Consider the following 13302-nt stretch of genomic DNA (forward strand, 5'->3'; position numbering starts at 1 on the left):
GTTACCATCCACTGCATTGCTGGGCCCTTGGCTCAGCTGGAGGCCTATACCTGCCAAAAGGGTTGTAGCACCATGCTATAGAAATGGCCCTCAACAGCGGCCTTGTCACAAACTTAATAATAATGAAACATTGATATTAATATTCATTCATTGCATTCTAATACATGAGATCTTCCACATACTAAAAATGGTTTTTAAAAGGATAAATATTGACTTTAAATGGCTGCTGTGATCACCCTAATTGGGTTGAGCCAAACTTATGAAACCACCAGGAAACAGCTGTCAATCTGAACCCAAATTAACATTGGTATAAAAGGATACTCAAACTTATTTGCACCTTCAAATCAATTCAGACCCTTCTGAAAGTTCTACATTGAGGTTAAAGGTTGTCAGTGGAGCATTTGGCTCGGAAAAACAATGAGCAGTCTCACTTTATCATCAGTTGTTTCTGAGCAGTAATGCTAAGGCAAAGGCAAATGGCTTTGTAAGCAAGAACTGAAAGGCATTCTCCCTCCACCCCTATCTCTGTCTTTATTCCTCTCTCTTTCTCTCTCTCTCTTCCTCTCTCTCTCTTTGCCTTTGGTGAAGCTTAAAAAAAATCAGGGCTCTCTCTCCATTGCTGAGGAAACATGACAATAGCTGGACAGTAGGGACTCAGGTTTCACTCATCGTGAAACGTCTCTAAAACTGTAATTGCTTTTACCTTCCCATCCTCCTCCCCTGCTGCCTTGCAAGCTTATTAATTACCTTTATGTGTGTGTTTGATGTTACATTTTCCTACTTTTGGGTTATATTCTTGAGTTAATTGGTAATAAAGCTCCACTCTTACTCATAAAAAGAGCTAAGAATTAGCTCTCTTTTATTTTCAATCTGGCTGTTTATTTGCTATATTGTTTAAAAGAAAACTGTTGCTACCAACTGAGGGTTGAGTTAGTTGAAGTAAGAAGTCAGTCACCCCTTGTCACCTGGCTGCAACAAGCTTAATTGCTGACCTGCCTCTGAGGTGCGGGCTGCCTATGACCACACACCCCAGTGATGTTGCCCAGAGGCAGACCAGTGTATTTTCTGAGAGCCCAACCTTCTCCATCCCACCCTGCCTCGAAACCGTTAATGAGCATGTGTGTCTCAATTAAAGGTTTCAGTGTGAATTCCATAGAACTGATCACAAGTAGTGGGCTTGGCTGTTCCAATTAACCGTTGGTGCACCAGAGAAATGTAAGAGCTTTTCTACACCACTTTAAACAAAAGTCTGGAAGTGCTATTTGATATTTTGAACGGAGTCCTGCTTCAGACTATTTCCATGGGGCAGCTCTAACTGGAGGAATGTGTGGATGGGTGGTTGAAAGAACTGAAACTGTGACCATTAACGACAGCCCTTGAGGGAACAGGCATTTTGGCAATTATGATAGGCATGGGATTCATTGTCAAATGCTAAATCCATTTATTTTTGTTTTTAACTCTGCGCAGAGGATTTTCCTGGGATTCATGCAGGATGTTGGGAAAATCGTGGTGAGAGGAGACTGGGATTTGACAAACAATAACAGCCAAGAAATCTTTTGAAGCCTATTGCTTACACCAGCCTCCTTGCCTGATTGAAAGGCATTTTTCAGAGGCTTGTTCTTTCACTGCTTTGGAATTGGTTTCCAATATATTAGAAGTCATTTTTACTACTTTGGAGCCCTTTCTAGCTGTCAAGCTTAGCGTAACATGCAAGCTGCCAACGCAAGTGGAAATTGAATCATAGAATCTCTACAGTGCAGAAGCAGGCCATTCGGCCCAATAATGGGTCCACAGCGACCCTCCAAAGCGTATCCCACCCAGACCCACTCCCTACCCCTGTAACCCTGCATTCCCCATGGCTAACTCACCTAGCCTGCACATCTTTGGACTGTGGGAGGAAACTGGAGCACCTGGCGAAAACCCACACAAACACAGGGAGAATGTGCAAACTCAACACAGTCACCTGAGGCTGGAATTGAAGCTGGGTCTCTGGAGCTGTGAGGGAGCAGGGCTAACCGCTGAACTACCATGCCACCCTTGCTGGAAAATCTTAGAAGGTCTGGCATCATCTGTGGAGAGAAAGCAGAGCTAGCCTTTCTGGTCCAGTGAAGACGCCCTCATAAGAATGGGATATGATGCTCAACTCATTGATCACCTCTTACGACATGCCACAGTGAAAAATCTCAACCATCTCCTCAGGAGACAGACACAGTACATGACCGATAGAGTATCCTTCATCATTTAGTACTTCCCCGGAATGGAGAAACTACACCATGTTCTTCACAGCCTTCAACATGTCATCAATGATGACGAGTATCTCACCAAGATTATCCCAATGCCTCTACTTTTCACCTTCAAATAACCGCCACACCTTAAACAGACCGGTGTTCTCAGCAAACTGCCCAGCCTTCAGGACAACATCAACCGCAACACCACACAACCTTACCACAGCAACCTCTACAAGACATGTCAGATCATTGACATGGATACTGCCTTCAAATGTGGGAACACCAACCACCATGTACACGGCAGATACTCACTTGACTTGGTCAATGTTGTCCATCTCAACGCTGCAGGCAAGGATGCTCTGAAGCATGGTATATTGGCGAGACCATGCAGACGCTACGACAATGGATGAATGGACAATGCATAACAATTATTATACAGGAATGTTCCTTCTCAGTTGGGGAACACTTAGTGGTAAAATACATTCAGCCTCTGATCTTCGGGTGAACATCCTCCAAGGCGGCCTTCGCTGAGCAAAAACTGATAGCCAAGTTCTGTAACCATGAAGATGGCCTTAACTGTGACCTTGGGTTCATTTCGCGCTACATGTGACTCCACCACATTGTTCTGTATTTGTAAAATCTTTCTTACTATCTTGTTTTGACACCATCAACTTGATAAAATTGTTATGATCTCTCTACCTTACTTAGCTTGTAGAGTTTTGGATTACTTGTTACTTTGGTTAGACCCTCAGCATGTGACTCTTATACCAATCATGTTACTCCAATCATTTGGTTTGTCTCCAGCACCACTTTATTTTTAATATTTTGTAATTATCTCTCTGCCTCATTTAATTAGATTGTAGGTCATCCCCTTCTCTTGCTATTCAGCTGTTGATAATTTACTTGCACCATTTGACACTTTTGGTCACCTGCAGAGGTTTGTTATTCAGCCTGTCGACACTCCACTCACACCATTTGTACGATCTTTTGATCTCTCTGCCTAAAACTTCTGTGCCTGTATGCTTTTCTTCACTTCACCTGATGAAGGAGTAGCGCTCCGAAAGTTTTTGATTTCAAATAAACCCTTTGGACTAGAGCTTGGTGTCACCTGACTTCTGATCACATCAAACCTTCATTCAGGAGTTGCATTCACAGCAAGCTCAGGGCAGCATCTGATACCAGTCCAGGCCCTGCTTGGGGTGACCAGAGTCAGGATTAGATCAGATTCTCTACAGTATGGAAATAGGCCCTTCAGCCCATAAAGTCCACACTGCCCCTCCGAAGAGTAACCCACCCAGACCAATTCCCCTACCCTATATTTACCCCTGATTAATGCACCTAACACTATTGGGCAATTTAACATGGCCAATTCATCTGGCCTGCACATCTTTGGATTGTGGGAGGAAACCGGAGCACCCAGAGGAAACCTACGCAGACATGGGAAGAATGTGAAAACTCCACACTGACGGTCACCCGAGGCTGGAATCGAACCCAGGTCCCTGGTGCTGTGAGGCAGCAGTGCTAACCACTGAGCCACCGTGCCGCCCCAATCAGGAATGAGGAGATGACTGTCAGTCAGTCCACCATCTCTTCCTGCAAAGAGAGAAAAAAAACAAGTATTACAGGAACTGAAAACAGTTCTATTATTTTGGTGTAGGAGGCGGGTTTTCCCGAGTGGGTGAGTAGGCAGCGGAGGGGACATGAAGGGTCGGGGTAGGTGAGAGTGAATGAGTAAAACGTGCGATAGTGTGAATGGTACAGCATGGGCCATGAAAGGTAGATGCAGTAACGGGTTATAGTGAATGTGAAGTATAAGAGAGATGGTAGCACGTATCCTGGTGGGATGGAGAATCTCATTGACCTTCCTTGTACACTGCTGTGCATTCCTTGAGATACTGTAATCTGAGTGGCAACACTGGACCCAGCTGACGTGATCTGGAGTTGTGGCTTCCACTGCTGGTCCTGCGCAGGAGGAAGTCTCCAACCAGCAGGGCTTCCAGGTCTCTGCCCACAAGTAGGATACTGACGTCCATCTGTTCGACCTGTTTGGGGCAAGCATCAAAATTGTGCTGAGCAGCACCAGACTGATAGTGCACCATGGTCTTTCATTGGTGCCACAAGTGCATATGATTCTGGTCTTTCAGCGGATGTCCTCTGAGTGCTGAGGTGTTCTGGGATCAAAAGATAATTGGCATTTAACATGCCACTGGCATATAGTCAGTAATTAATGAAGTAGGTTTGGGAAGATAGGGCGAAAAAGCTCATTAGGTCTCACGGCAACAATCCCTCTAAAGTATCCGACATATCTCAGACTTTAAGCGTAAACTTCAGGCAAATGAAGTCACCTTTTCTGTAGAGTTTCTCTGTCTGGTATAGTGCTACTTTCTTGCCAGTGGAAAGGGAATGGCAAAACGAATGACATGCTACAAAGTTCTCAATGTCTCTCTGTGATGGTTGAACAATTTTTCTGTTGTCCTGGAGAAGCAGTAGGTATTTATAATAGAAGCATTAATGATACCGTGTGTCTGCAGCTGCAGTTTAGAAGTGGGGAATGGAACAAGGGCGTTGTAAATATTGGATAAGAGGAATATGATGAACCAAGGGCACTCACATCTTCAGCCACCTGAAAACATGTTTCATTGGTAGGAACAATGTGGAAAAATGACAGGCTGAGTGATGAGAAGCAGAGTAACGATTGATGGGTGTTTTTTAGGCTGGAGGAATGTTTGTAGTGTTGTTTCGTAGAGGTCAGTATTTGGGCCCTCACTTTTCCTGATTTATATTATTGATCTCGATCTTGGTGTTCAGGAGATACTTTTAAATTTAATGATTGACACAAAACCTAGAAACATTGTAAACTGAGGAGAGGACAGTGTGGAACTTCAAAAGGACATTGACAAGTTGGTGGAGTGGGTAAATAGGTGGCAGGTAAAGTTCAATGCATAGAACTGTAAAGTGATCCATTTTGGTAAAAAGAAAATGGGGAATTAGTATAAAATTAACAAAAAGCATTACTCAGGGGTGTGGAGGAACAGAGGGTTCTGGGAGTATATGCTAATACAGATAGCTGTTCATAAAATACTGTATTCTCGGCTTTATTAGTAGTGGCAAAGACTACAAGAACAGGAAGTTATGTTGAACTTATTTAAAGCAATCGTTAGACCTTGACTTGAGTATTGTGTATAGTTCTGGATGCCATACTGTAGAAAGGGTTTAAATGGAGAAAGTGCAGAAGAGATTTACAAAGATAGTTCTAGGGATGAGAAATTTCATTTTGGCTGTAATTTACCCAGGGAGTGTAACATATTAAGATAGGTTGGAGAAGTTGGAATTGTTCCCTTTGCAAAATAGGAGGTTGCAAGAAATTTGATAGAGGTTTTCAAAATCATGAAGACAGAATAAGTAGGGGGAAACTGTTCCTACTCATAAAAGAATCGATAATGAGAGAGCACACCTTTGAAGTAATTTGCAAAACAAACTGAAAGTGATGTGAGAAAGACACATTGCATGTAGCAAATAATTAAGAATGCAATGTATGGAAATGTGGTGGAGGCAAGTTCAATTCATAAGGTTAGGGTTAGGATTAGGTTGTCAATCATATTCACAAGGACATTGGATGACTATTTGAGTTGAAGCAATATGTAAGGTTACAGGGAAAGGGTAGAAGACTGGCACTGAGTCATCACATTCATTTGGAGAGCCACTCTCCTACCTTTTCCCAGTAACCTTACATATTGCTTCAACTCAAATAGTCATCCAATGTCCACGTTCTATACTGGAGAGCCAGTATAGATACAATGGGCCAAATGGTCTCCTTTTGCACTGTAACAATTTTCTGATCTTGATGATTTAGTGTGGCAGTGACTCACCTGACAAACAAAAGGACATATTGCCACCTTTATATTAAAATACTAGCAAACTTTTTTGGCATCTCCCAATTAACTCTTTTTAAATAGTCTTCAACTGAGCTCTACATTAAGAGTTGGATTACCCAATGAGCTAAATGCCAAGAACTGATGTCTCATTACAATGGGTGAGCGATCCAATAACCAATACAATTCATGTTGACAGCTTGCTCATCAATTTTTATAAGAGGTAGAAATCTGAAAAAGGGTATGTGACTCATCTCACATGGTCAGAGAAGATGTGCTGTCATACCACCCCTTTGGGCAGGAGTTGAAAATTGTTAATACCCAATGTTGTAGAATTTATCTGTTTGTAATAACTTCCTCCCTGGGTACAGGAAGGAAATCAGACATAGGAGTGGGAAAAAATGCTGTAAGTGAAATTTAAGGGTAGAGCTAAATAAAGTAAGAGAACAGGTCACATGGAATCCAACCAAGCAGCTCTTAAAGGTCAAGACAGTGAGATCCCATGGTTAAAGTCTTCCTAATTGCTGATTCACTGTGATTTCCATTTCTCTTCACTAAAAGTTGAATGTTGATGTTCAAGAAAACTGCAGAAATTCAACTCCCAAAAATATAGACATATCTGCAATGGACAGAGCTCAAATGTACATTCAAAAACCATTGTCCAAAGCTAACCTCATTAAGGTCTATTGTTGAAGAGAATCAAAGTAAACAGAGAATTTGCCTATTGCCTTTTTAATGTCATGCCTCCTCAAAGTGCTTTAGGACGTACCAGTAACTAAACACTGATAATAAATTAATAACTAGCGATTAGGTGATGAATGGTTTTGATTTTGAAAACCTGTTGATTGTAGAAGGGAAGGCTGATGTAAAGAGTTAAGAAATTTCACCGTTTTAATTTTGCAGAAATGATTATTACGAGTAAGAGACAATATAACAAAACGTGTGAACTAAGTGTATATGGGTAGTTTTAAAATACATCCAACAACATTCTATTTTACTCAAGTATTTGCAGCATTTTTTTCTTATCTTAACTCACTTTTTTTTAGCTTTCTTTATATCTGCTAAAAAAAAAATTGTGATGCCTGGATTATTTTTGAGCTTTTTACGTAGTCTTTATGGTCTCGCTGGATAACTTTAATGACTTTGTGATTTGCTGGGCCAAATGCACATCAGCAGGCCACTTTATGACCATAAATCTTTAACAATTCTTTGGCTGACAGGGTCTGTTTTCTCTTTCCCACACCAGCCTTATGGGGTTTCTGAAAAACTGTGCACAAAGCCCTGTAGGTTGAGACTGACTAAAGACATGTAAGGGAGTCATGAGAGAACTAATCTTACTGAACGATCTGATAGAGTAGCAGCTTACAACATTGCTCCCTGCCCAGGGAAATCTTAAGAAAAGTCTTGAATAAAAAGTCACCCATTAAAAGCAGAGATCGAAAACAATTAAAGAAAGATGAAAAGAGGACCATAATACATTGGAATTTCCCAATGTAGAGAGCTGTTGAGGTGGAGTCATGAGTATATTCAAGGCAGAGAGAGACAAACTTTTGAATTAGGTTGGGTTGTTCAAGACTCATGGAGAGGATACAAAAAAAAGGGAAGATGATTAAATCAGCCTGATGTTATTGAACGGTGAAACAGGTTTGATTGGCCATATGTTCTGCACCTATTTTTTACATTCATAGGTAGATTGGATGGTAGCGAGAACTAGGTTAGTTACAAACGTGCGAGCTCTCAACATTGTGTTAGGATCTTGAATCTTAAAATAATTGCAATTTATTTCAAGGAAACCTTAACAGTCGTCATATCTTTGTTGATGAATTATATGTCCTTCAAACAGGCTTCCATGATACAACATGCTTTCAAGTGATGTTGTAATTCCTCAGTATTTGACTAAGCTCTCCATTGCAAGTGAAGATTGTACCTGAGTTAGTTTCTCAAAGGTTTCTCTAATTTTTTTTTTTAATTTTTAAAAATGTTTTAAAAAATTTAAAAAAATTTTTGGGGGGCGGCATGGTGGTTCAATGGTTAGCACTGCTGTCTCACAGCATCAGGGTCCCAGGTTCTATTCCAGCCTTAGGCAGCTGTCTGTGTGGAGTTTGCACATTCTCCCCGTGTCTGTGTGGGTTTCCTCCAGGTGCTCCGGTTTCCTCCCACAGTCCAAAGATGTGCAGGTCAGGTGAATTGGCCATGCTAAATTGCCCATAGTGTTAGGTGCATTAGTCAGAGGGAAATGGGTCTGTGTGGGTTACTCTTCAGAGGTTCGATGTGGATTTGTTGGGCCAAAAAGCTGATTTCCACACTGTAGGGGAATCTAATCTAATTTTAAGGCCATCTGGACAATTGTAACAGTGACATCTAATCCCTGAGCTATCCACAAACATGGATACAATTAGTGATTGACATCACAAGCCAGCTCTTTAGAAAACTAGACTTCCAATTTAGTTTGAGAAGGAAATGAGGCAACCTGATGTTAATTATGGCCATTGCCAGCAGCTTGCACTTCCAGTAATACTCTGCTTATAGTGCCAAGATGCTGCAAGAGAGTATGGTCCCAATATTTACTGGGAGGCTCTTGTTGTGCTGTGGTGAGGGCTATAGTGGCCAAGAAACATGGAAGTAGAGAGGCCTTATTGTATTTAATGACAGGATGTGAATAATATATTTTGAATATATTCTCTGTCCGTAAACACCCAGATAGAGAGGTGAGCTGATGGGCAAAAAGGCCTCTGGGACCAGACCCAAATACGGGAAGAGAAGGGGAGAGAGAGAGAGAGATTAAGGGGGATAGCAGGCATGGACAAGAGATTTTCAGTAACAATACTGCAGAGGAAGAATTCATGGAGTGCTTGCAGCATGGTTTTCTGGTTCAATATATTGAGGAACCAACAAGAGAAGAAGCCATCTTAGACTGGGTGTTGTGTAATAAGAAAGGAATAATTGGCAAACTAGCGGTGCAAAGCCCATTGGTGAAGAGTAATCATAATATGATAGAATTCTTCACTAAAATGGAGTGATATAGTTGATTCTGAGCTTCGGGTCCTGGATTTAAACTAAATGAAGCTACAATGGTATGAAGCGTGGGCTGGCTATGATAAATTGGAAAATAATATTTAAAGGGATGGCATTAGCTAGGCAATGGCAAACATTCAAAGAGCACAGGGAGGAACTGCAACAATTGTTCATTCCTGTCTGGCAGGAAAGGTGGCTTGATCATGGCTAGCAAGGGAAATTAAGGAAAGTATTAGATCCAAGGAAGAGCTATATAAATTGGTGAAAGAAAGCAGCAGCCCTAAGATTTGTGAATAGTTACAATTTCATAAAAAGAGGATAATGGGATTGATTAAGAGGGGGATAATAGGATGCATGAATAAGCTTGTACAGAACATACAAACTGATTGCAAAACCTTTAATAACGTGAAGAAAAAAGGATTATTGAAGATAAATGTGAGTTCCTTACAGATAGAAACAGGGATGGTCCCAGAGGACTTAAAAATAGTGAATGTAATACCTCTGTTTAAGGGTGGAAGGAGACAGAAGACAGGAAACTATAGGTCAGTTAGCCTGACCTTGGTCATTGGTAAGATTTTAGAGTTTATTATTAAGGATGAGATTGCTTTGTTTTAACTGGCACCTTATGAACCAGTGCTCTTGATAAACTGGCAAAAATTATATATCTGAAATCTCAGAAGTTTACTGTGTTATCACAATCTCCACGATGTCCGAGTAGTCAGCAGACGGTGCAAGTGAGATGGCTGTCTGCTGGTGGGTTTTGTTTAAGGCAAAGTTGCATAATTATTTTACTGATTTATGCTGTAAGTAAGGTGTGACAGTAATGTGTATAACTCTGCATTGCATTTTTATTACTAAATGTATGTTTTTACATTGGTTATGTGGCTCCCTAAATCAACCAGGATATTTGACCAACTGGTACACTGCTTTTAAATAAACAGTTTGCTGTACTTGACAGTGCATGGTAAAATCAGATTCAGTCAGCACGGTTCATCAATGGGAGGTCATGCCCTACAAAGCTGTTAGAATTCTTTGAGGAGGTATGAGCAAATTATACAATGGAGAGCCAGTGGACATGATCTATTTGGATTTACAGAAGGCCTTTGACAAGATGTCACACAATTAGCTGTTAAATAAGATAAGAGCCTGTGGTGTTAGGGGTAAGGTACTGACTTGGATAGAGGATTGGCTGACTGGCCGAAGGCAGAGAGTGGGGATAAAAGGTAGGGCATTTTTCATGATAGCAACCATAAAGATCCACAGGGGTCAGTGTTGGGATCACAAATATTCATGTTACACGTTAATCATTGGAAGAAGGATCGAAGGGCAAAATTGATAAATTTGCAGGTGACATAAAGTTAGGTGGAAGGGCAGGTAGTATTGAGGAGGCAAGGAGTTTTGCAGAAGGGCTTGGACGTGCTAAGAGGATGGGCAAAGAAGTGGCAAATGAGCTACAATGTGCAAAAGTGTGAGTTTATGTACTGTGGTAGGAAGGATAGAGCTGCAGAACATTTTTTAAATGGGGAAAGGCTTCAGAAATCTGAAGCACAAAGGTACACAGGAATCCAAGTTCAGGATTTTTTAAACGTTAACACGAATGTTCAGTTGGCAGTTAGGAAGGTAAATACAATGTTAGCATTCATTTTCAGAGAGCTGGAATACAAGAGCAGGGGTGTACTGGTGATGCTGTATAAAGCTCTGGTCAGACTGCATTTAGAATATTGTGAGCAGTTTTGGGCACCATATCTAAGGAAGAATGTGCTTGCCTTTGACGGCATCCAGAGGAGGTTTACAAGAATTATTCCAGGATGAAGGCATGATTGGTTGAGGAGTGATTGAGGACTCTGTGTCTGTAATCAATCGAGTTTAGAAGGATGAGAAGGAATCTTATCGAAACTTACAGAATACTGAGAGGTCTGGATACAATAGATATGGAGAAGATGTTTCTACTAGTAGGAGAGACTAGGACCCGAGTGCACATACAACCTGATTGAAAAACTTTTTGTAAGTATGTGAAGAGAAAGAATTAGTGAAGACAAATGTAGGCCCCAGGAAAGCAGGGCTGAAAATGTGTTGCTGGAAAAGCATGCCCGAAACGTCGATTCTCCTGTTCCTTGGATGCTGCCTGATCTGCTGCGCTTTTCCAGCAACACATTTTCAGCTCTGATCTCCAGCATCTGCAGCCCTCACTTTATCCCAGGAAAGCAGGAACAGGTACAGAATAGAATGATCAGCCTGAATGGTGTAGCAGGCTGGAAGGGCTGAATGGCTTAGTCCTGTTCCTATTATGGGTTCGATGTTTCTTCTGGATTGGAGATTGACTTGGAGCCAAACATGTTATAAGTCAGTCATCACAATGTGGAGCATTCATCACTAAATATATTTAAAGATGTTTTCATGGGGAATCTAGAAATATGGGTAATGGGCAGGAAACTGAAGCTGAATCCCAAGCTCAGTCAGGATCATAATGAATAGCAGAGCAGGCATAATGAGACATATACTGTACCTCTGCTCCTTTCTCTTGTGTTTGTATGTTTGGGTGTGATGAGCTAGGCCAGGCTGTCTGAGTAGCTTGAAGAGGGGTTCCAGTTGAGATGGGTTTTGATCATTTATTGATCACCAGGATCTGATTATGTGGGCATGTGTTCTCTTGATCATTGATTTAGATTTTGACATGCTCCACTTAAGTCTGGTCTGAGAAACCATTGCGGTCTTTTAAATGTAATCCTTACTTAGTATGTAGATGTGTAGACAGGCCGACGAGGGGAGAGGCCATTTTGGATTTGGTGCTGGGCAACGAGCCAAGACAGGTGTCAGATCTCGCGGTGGGATAGCACTTTGGTGAAAGTGATCACAACTGCCTCATTTTTAGCATAGCCTTGGAGAGGCTGAGGGATGATATTTAATTGGGGAAAATTATGGCGCTATCAGACAGGAGTTGGGAAGTACAGACTGGGAGCAATTGTTCCACGGAAAGGGCACAGCAGACACATGGAAACTATTTAAGGAGCAGTTGTTGTGAGTGATGCACGAATTTGATCCTCTGAGACAGGTAAGAAGGGGTAAGATTAAGGAACCTTGGATGATGAGAATAGAGAGGAACTTCTCTTCAAAAGGAAGAAGGCAGCTTATGTAAGGTGGAGGAAGCAAGGATCTAGCACAGCTTTTGAGGATTACAGGCTTGCTAGAAAGGAGCTCAGAAATGGACTGAGAAGAGCCCAGGAGGGGGCACGAAAAAGGCTTGGCAAAAAGGATTAGGGAGAACCCAAAGGCATTTTACTCATACGTGAGGAATAAGAGAATGATCAGGGAGAAGGGAGGGCCGGTCAGGGATAGCAGAAGGAACTTGTGCATGGAGTCTGAGCAGACACGGGAAGCCTGAAATGAGATTTTTGCTTCAGGTTTCACCAAGGAAAGGGACCTCGTTGTGAAGGAGAACTTTGAGGAGCTGGGATACAGGTTTGACCAGATCAAGATTGATGAAGTTGATGTGCTAGAAAGTTTGGAAAACATTAAGATTGATAAGTCCCCAGGGCCAGACCAGATTTATCCTAGGCTGCTCCGGGAAGTGAGAAAGGAGGTTGCTGAGTCGCTGGTGAGCATATTTGCCTCCTCACTCTCCACGGGAGTCGTACCGGAAGATTGGAAGGAAGCGAATGTTGTTTCTCTTGTCAAGAAGGGAAATAGGGAAATCCCTGGCAGTTACAGACCAGCCAGTCTTACGTCTGTGATCAGTAGAGTTTTGGAAAGAATTCTGAGGGATAGGATTTATGATTATTTGGCAACGCATAGTGTGATTAAAGGCAGTCAGCATGGCTTTGTGAGGGGCAGGTCATGCCTCACAAGTCTTATTGAGTTCTTTGAGGAGGTGTCAAGACAGGTCAATGACGGTCGAGCAGTGGATGTGGTGTATATGGATTTCAGCAAGGCATTTGACAGGGTTCCCCATAGTAGGCTCATTCATAAAGTCAGGGAGATTTGGTTATCTGGATTCAGAATTGGCTGGCTGACAGAAGGCAGAGAGTGGTTGTAGATGGAAAGTATTCTGCCTGGAGGTCAGAGTTGAGTGGGGTCCTGCAGGGCTCTGTTCTTGGGCCTCTGCTCTTTGTAGTTTTTATAAATAATTTGGATGAAGAGGTTGAGGGGTGGGTTAGTAAATTTGCAGATGACACAAAGGTTGGAGGTGT

Source organism: Chiloscyllium plagiosum, chromosome 4, assembly GCF_004010195.1.
Source record: "Chiloscyllium plagiosum isolate BGI_BamShark_2017 chromosome 4, ASM401019v2, whole genome shotgun sequence".
Taxonomy (NCBI): Eukaryota; Metazoa; Chordata; class Chondrichthyes; order Orectolobiformes; family Hemiscylliidae; genus Chiloscyllium; species Chiloscyllium plagiosum.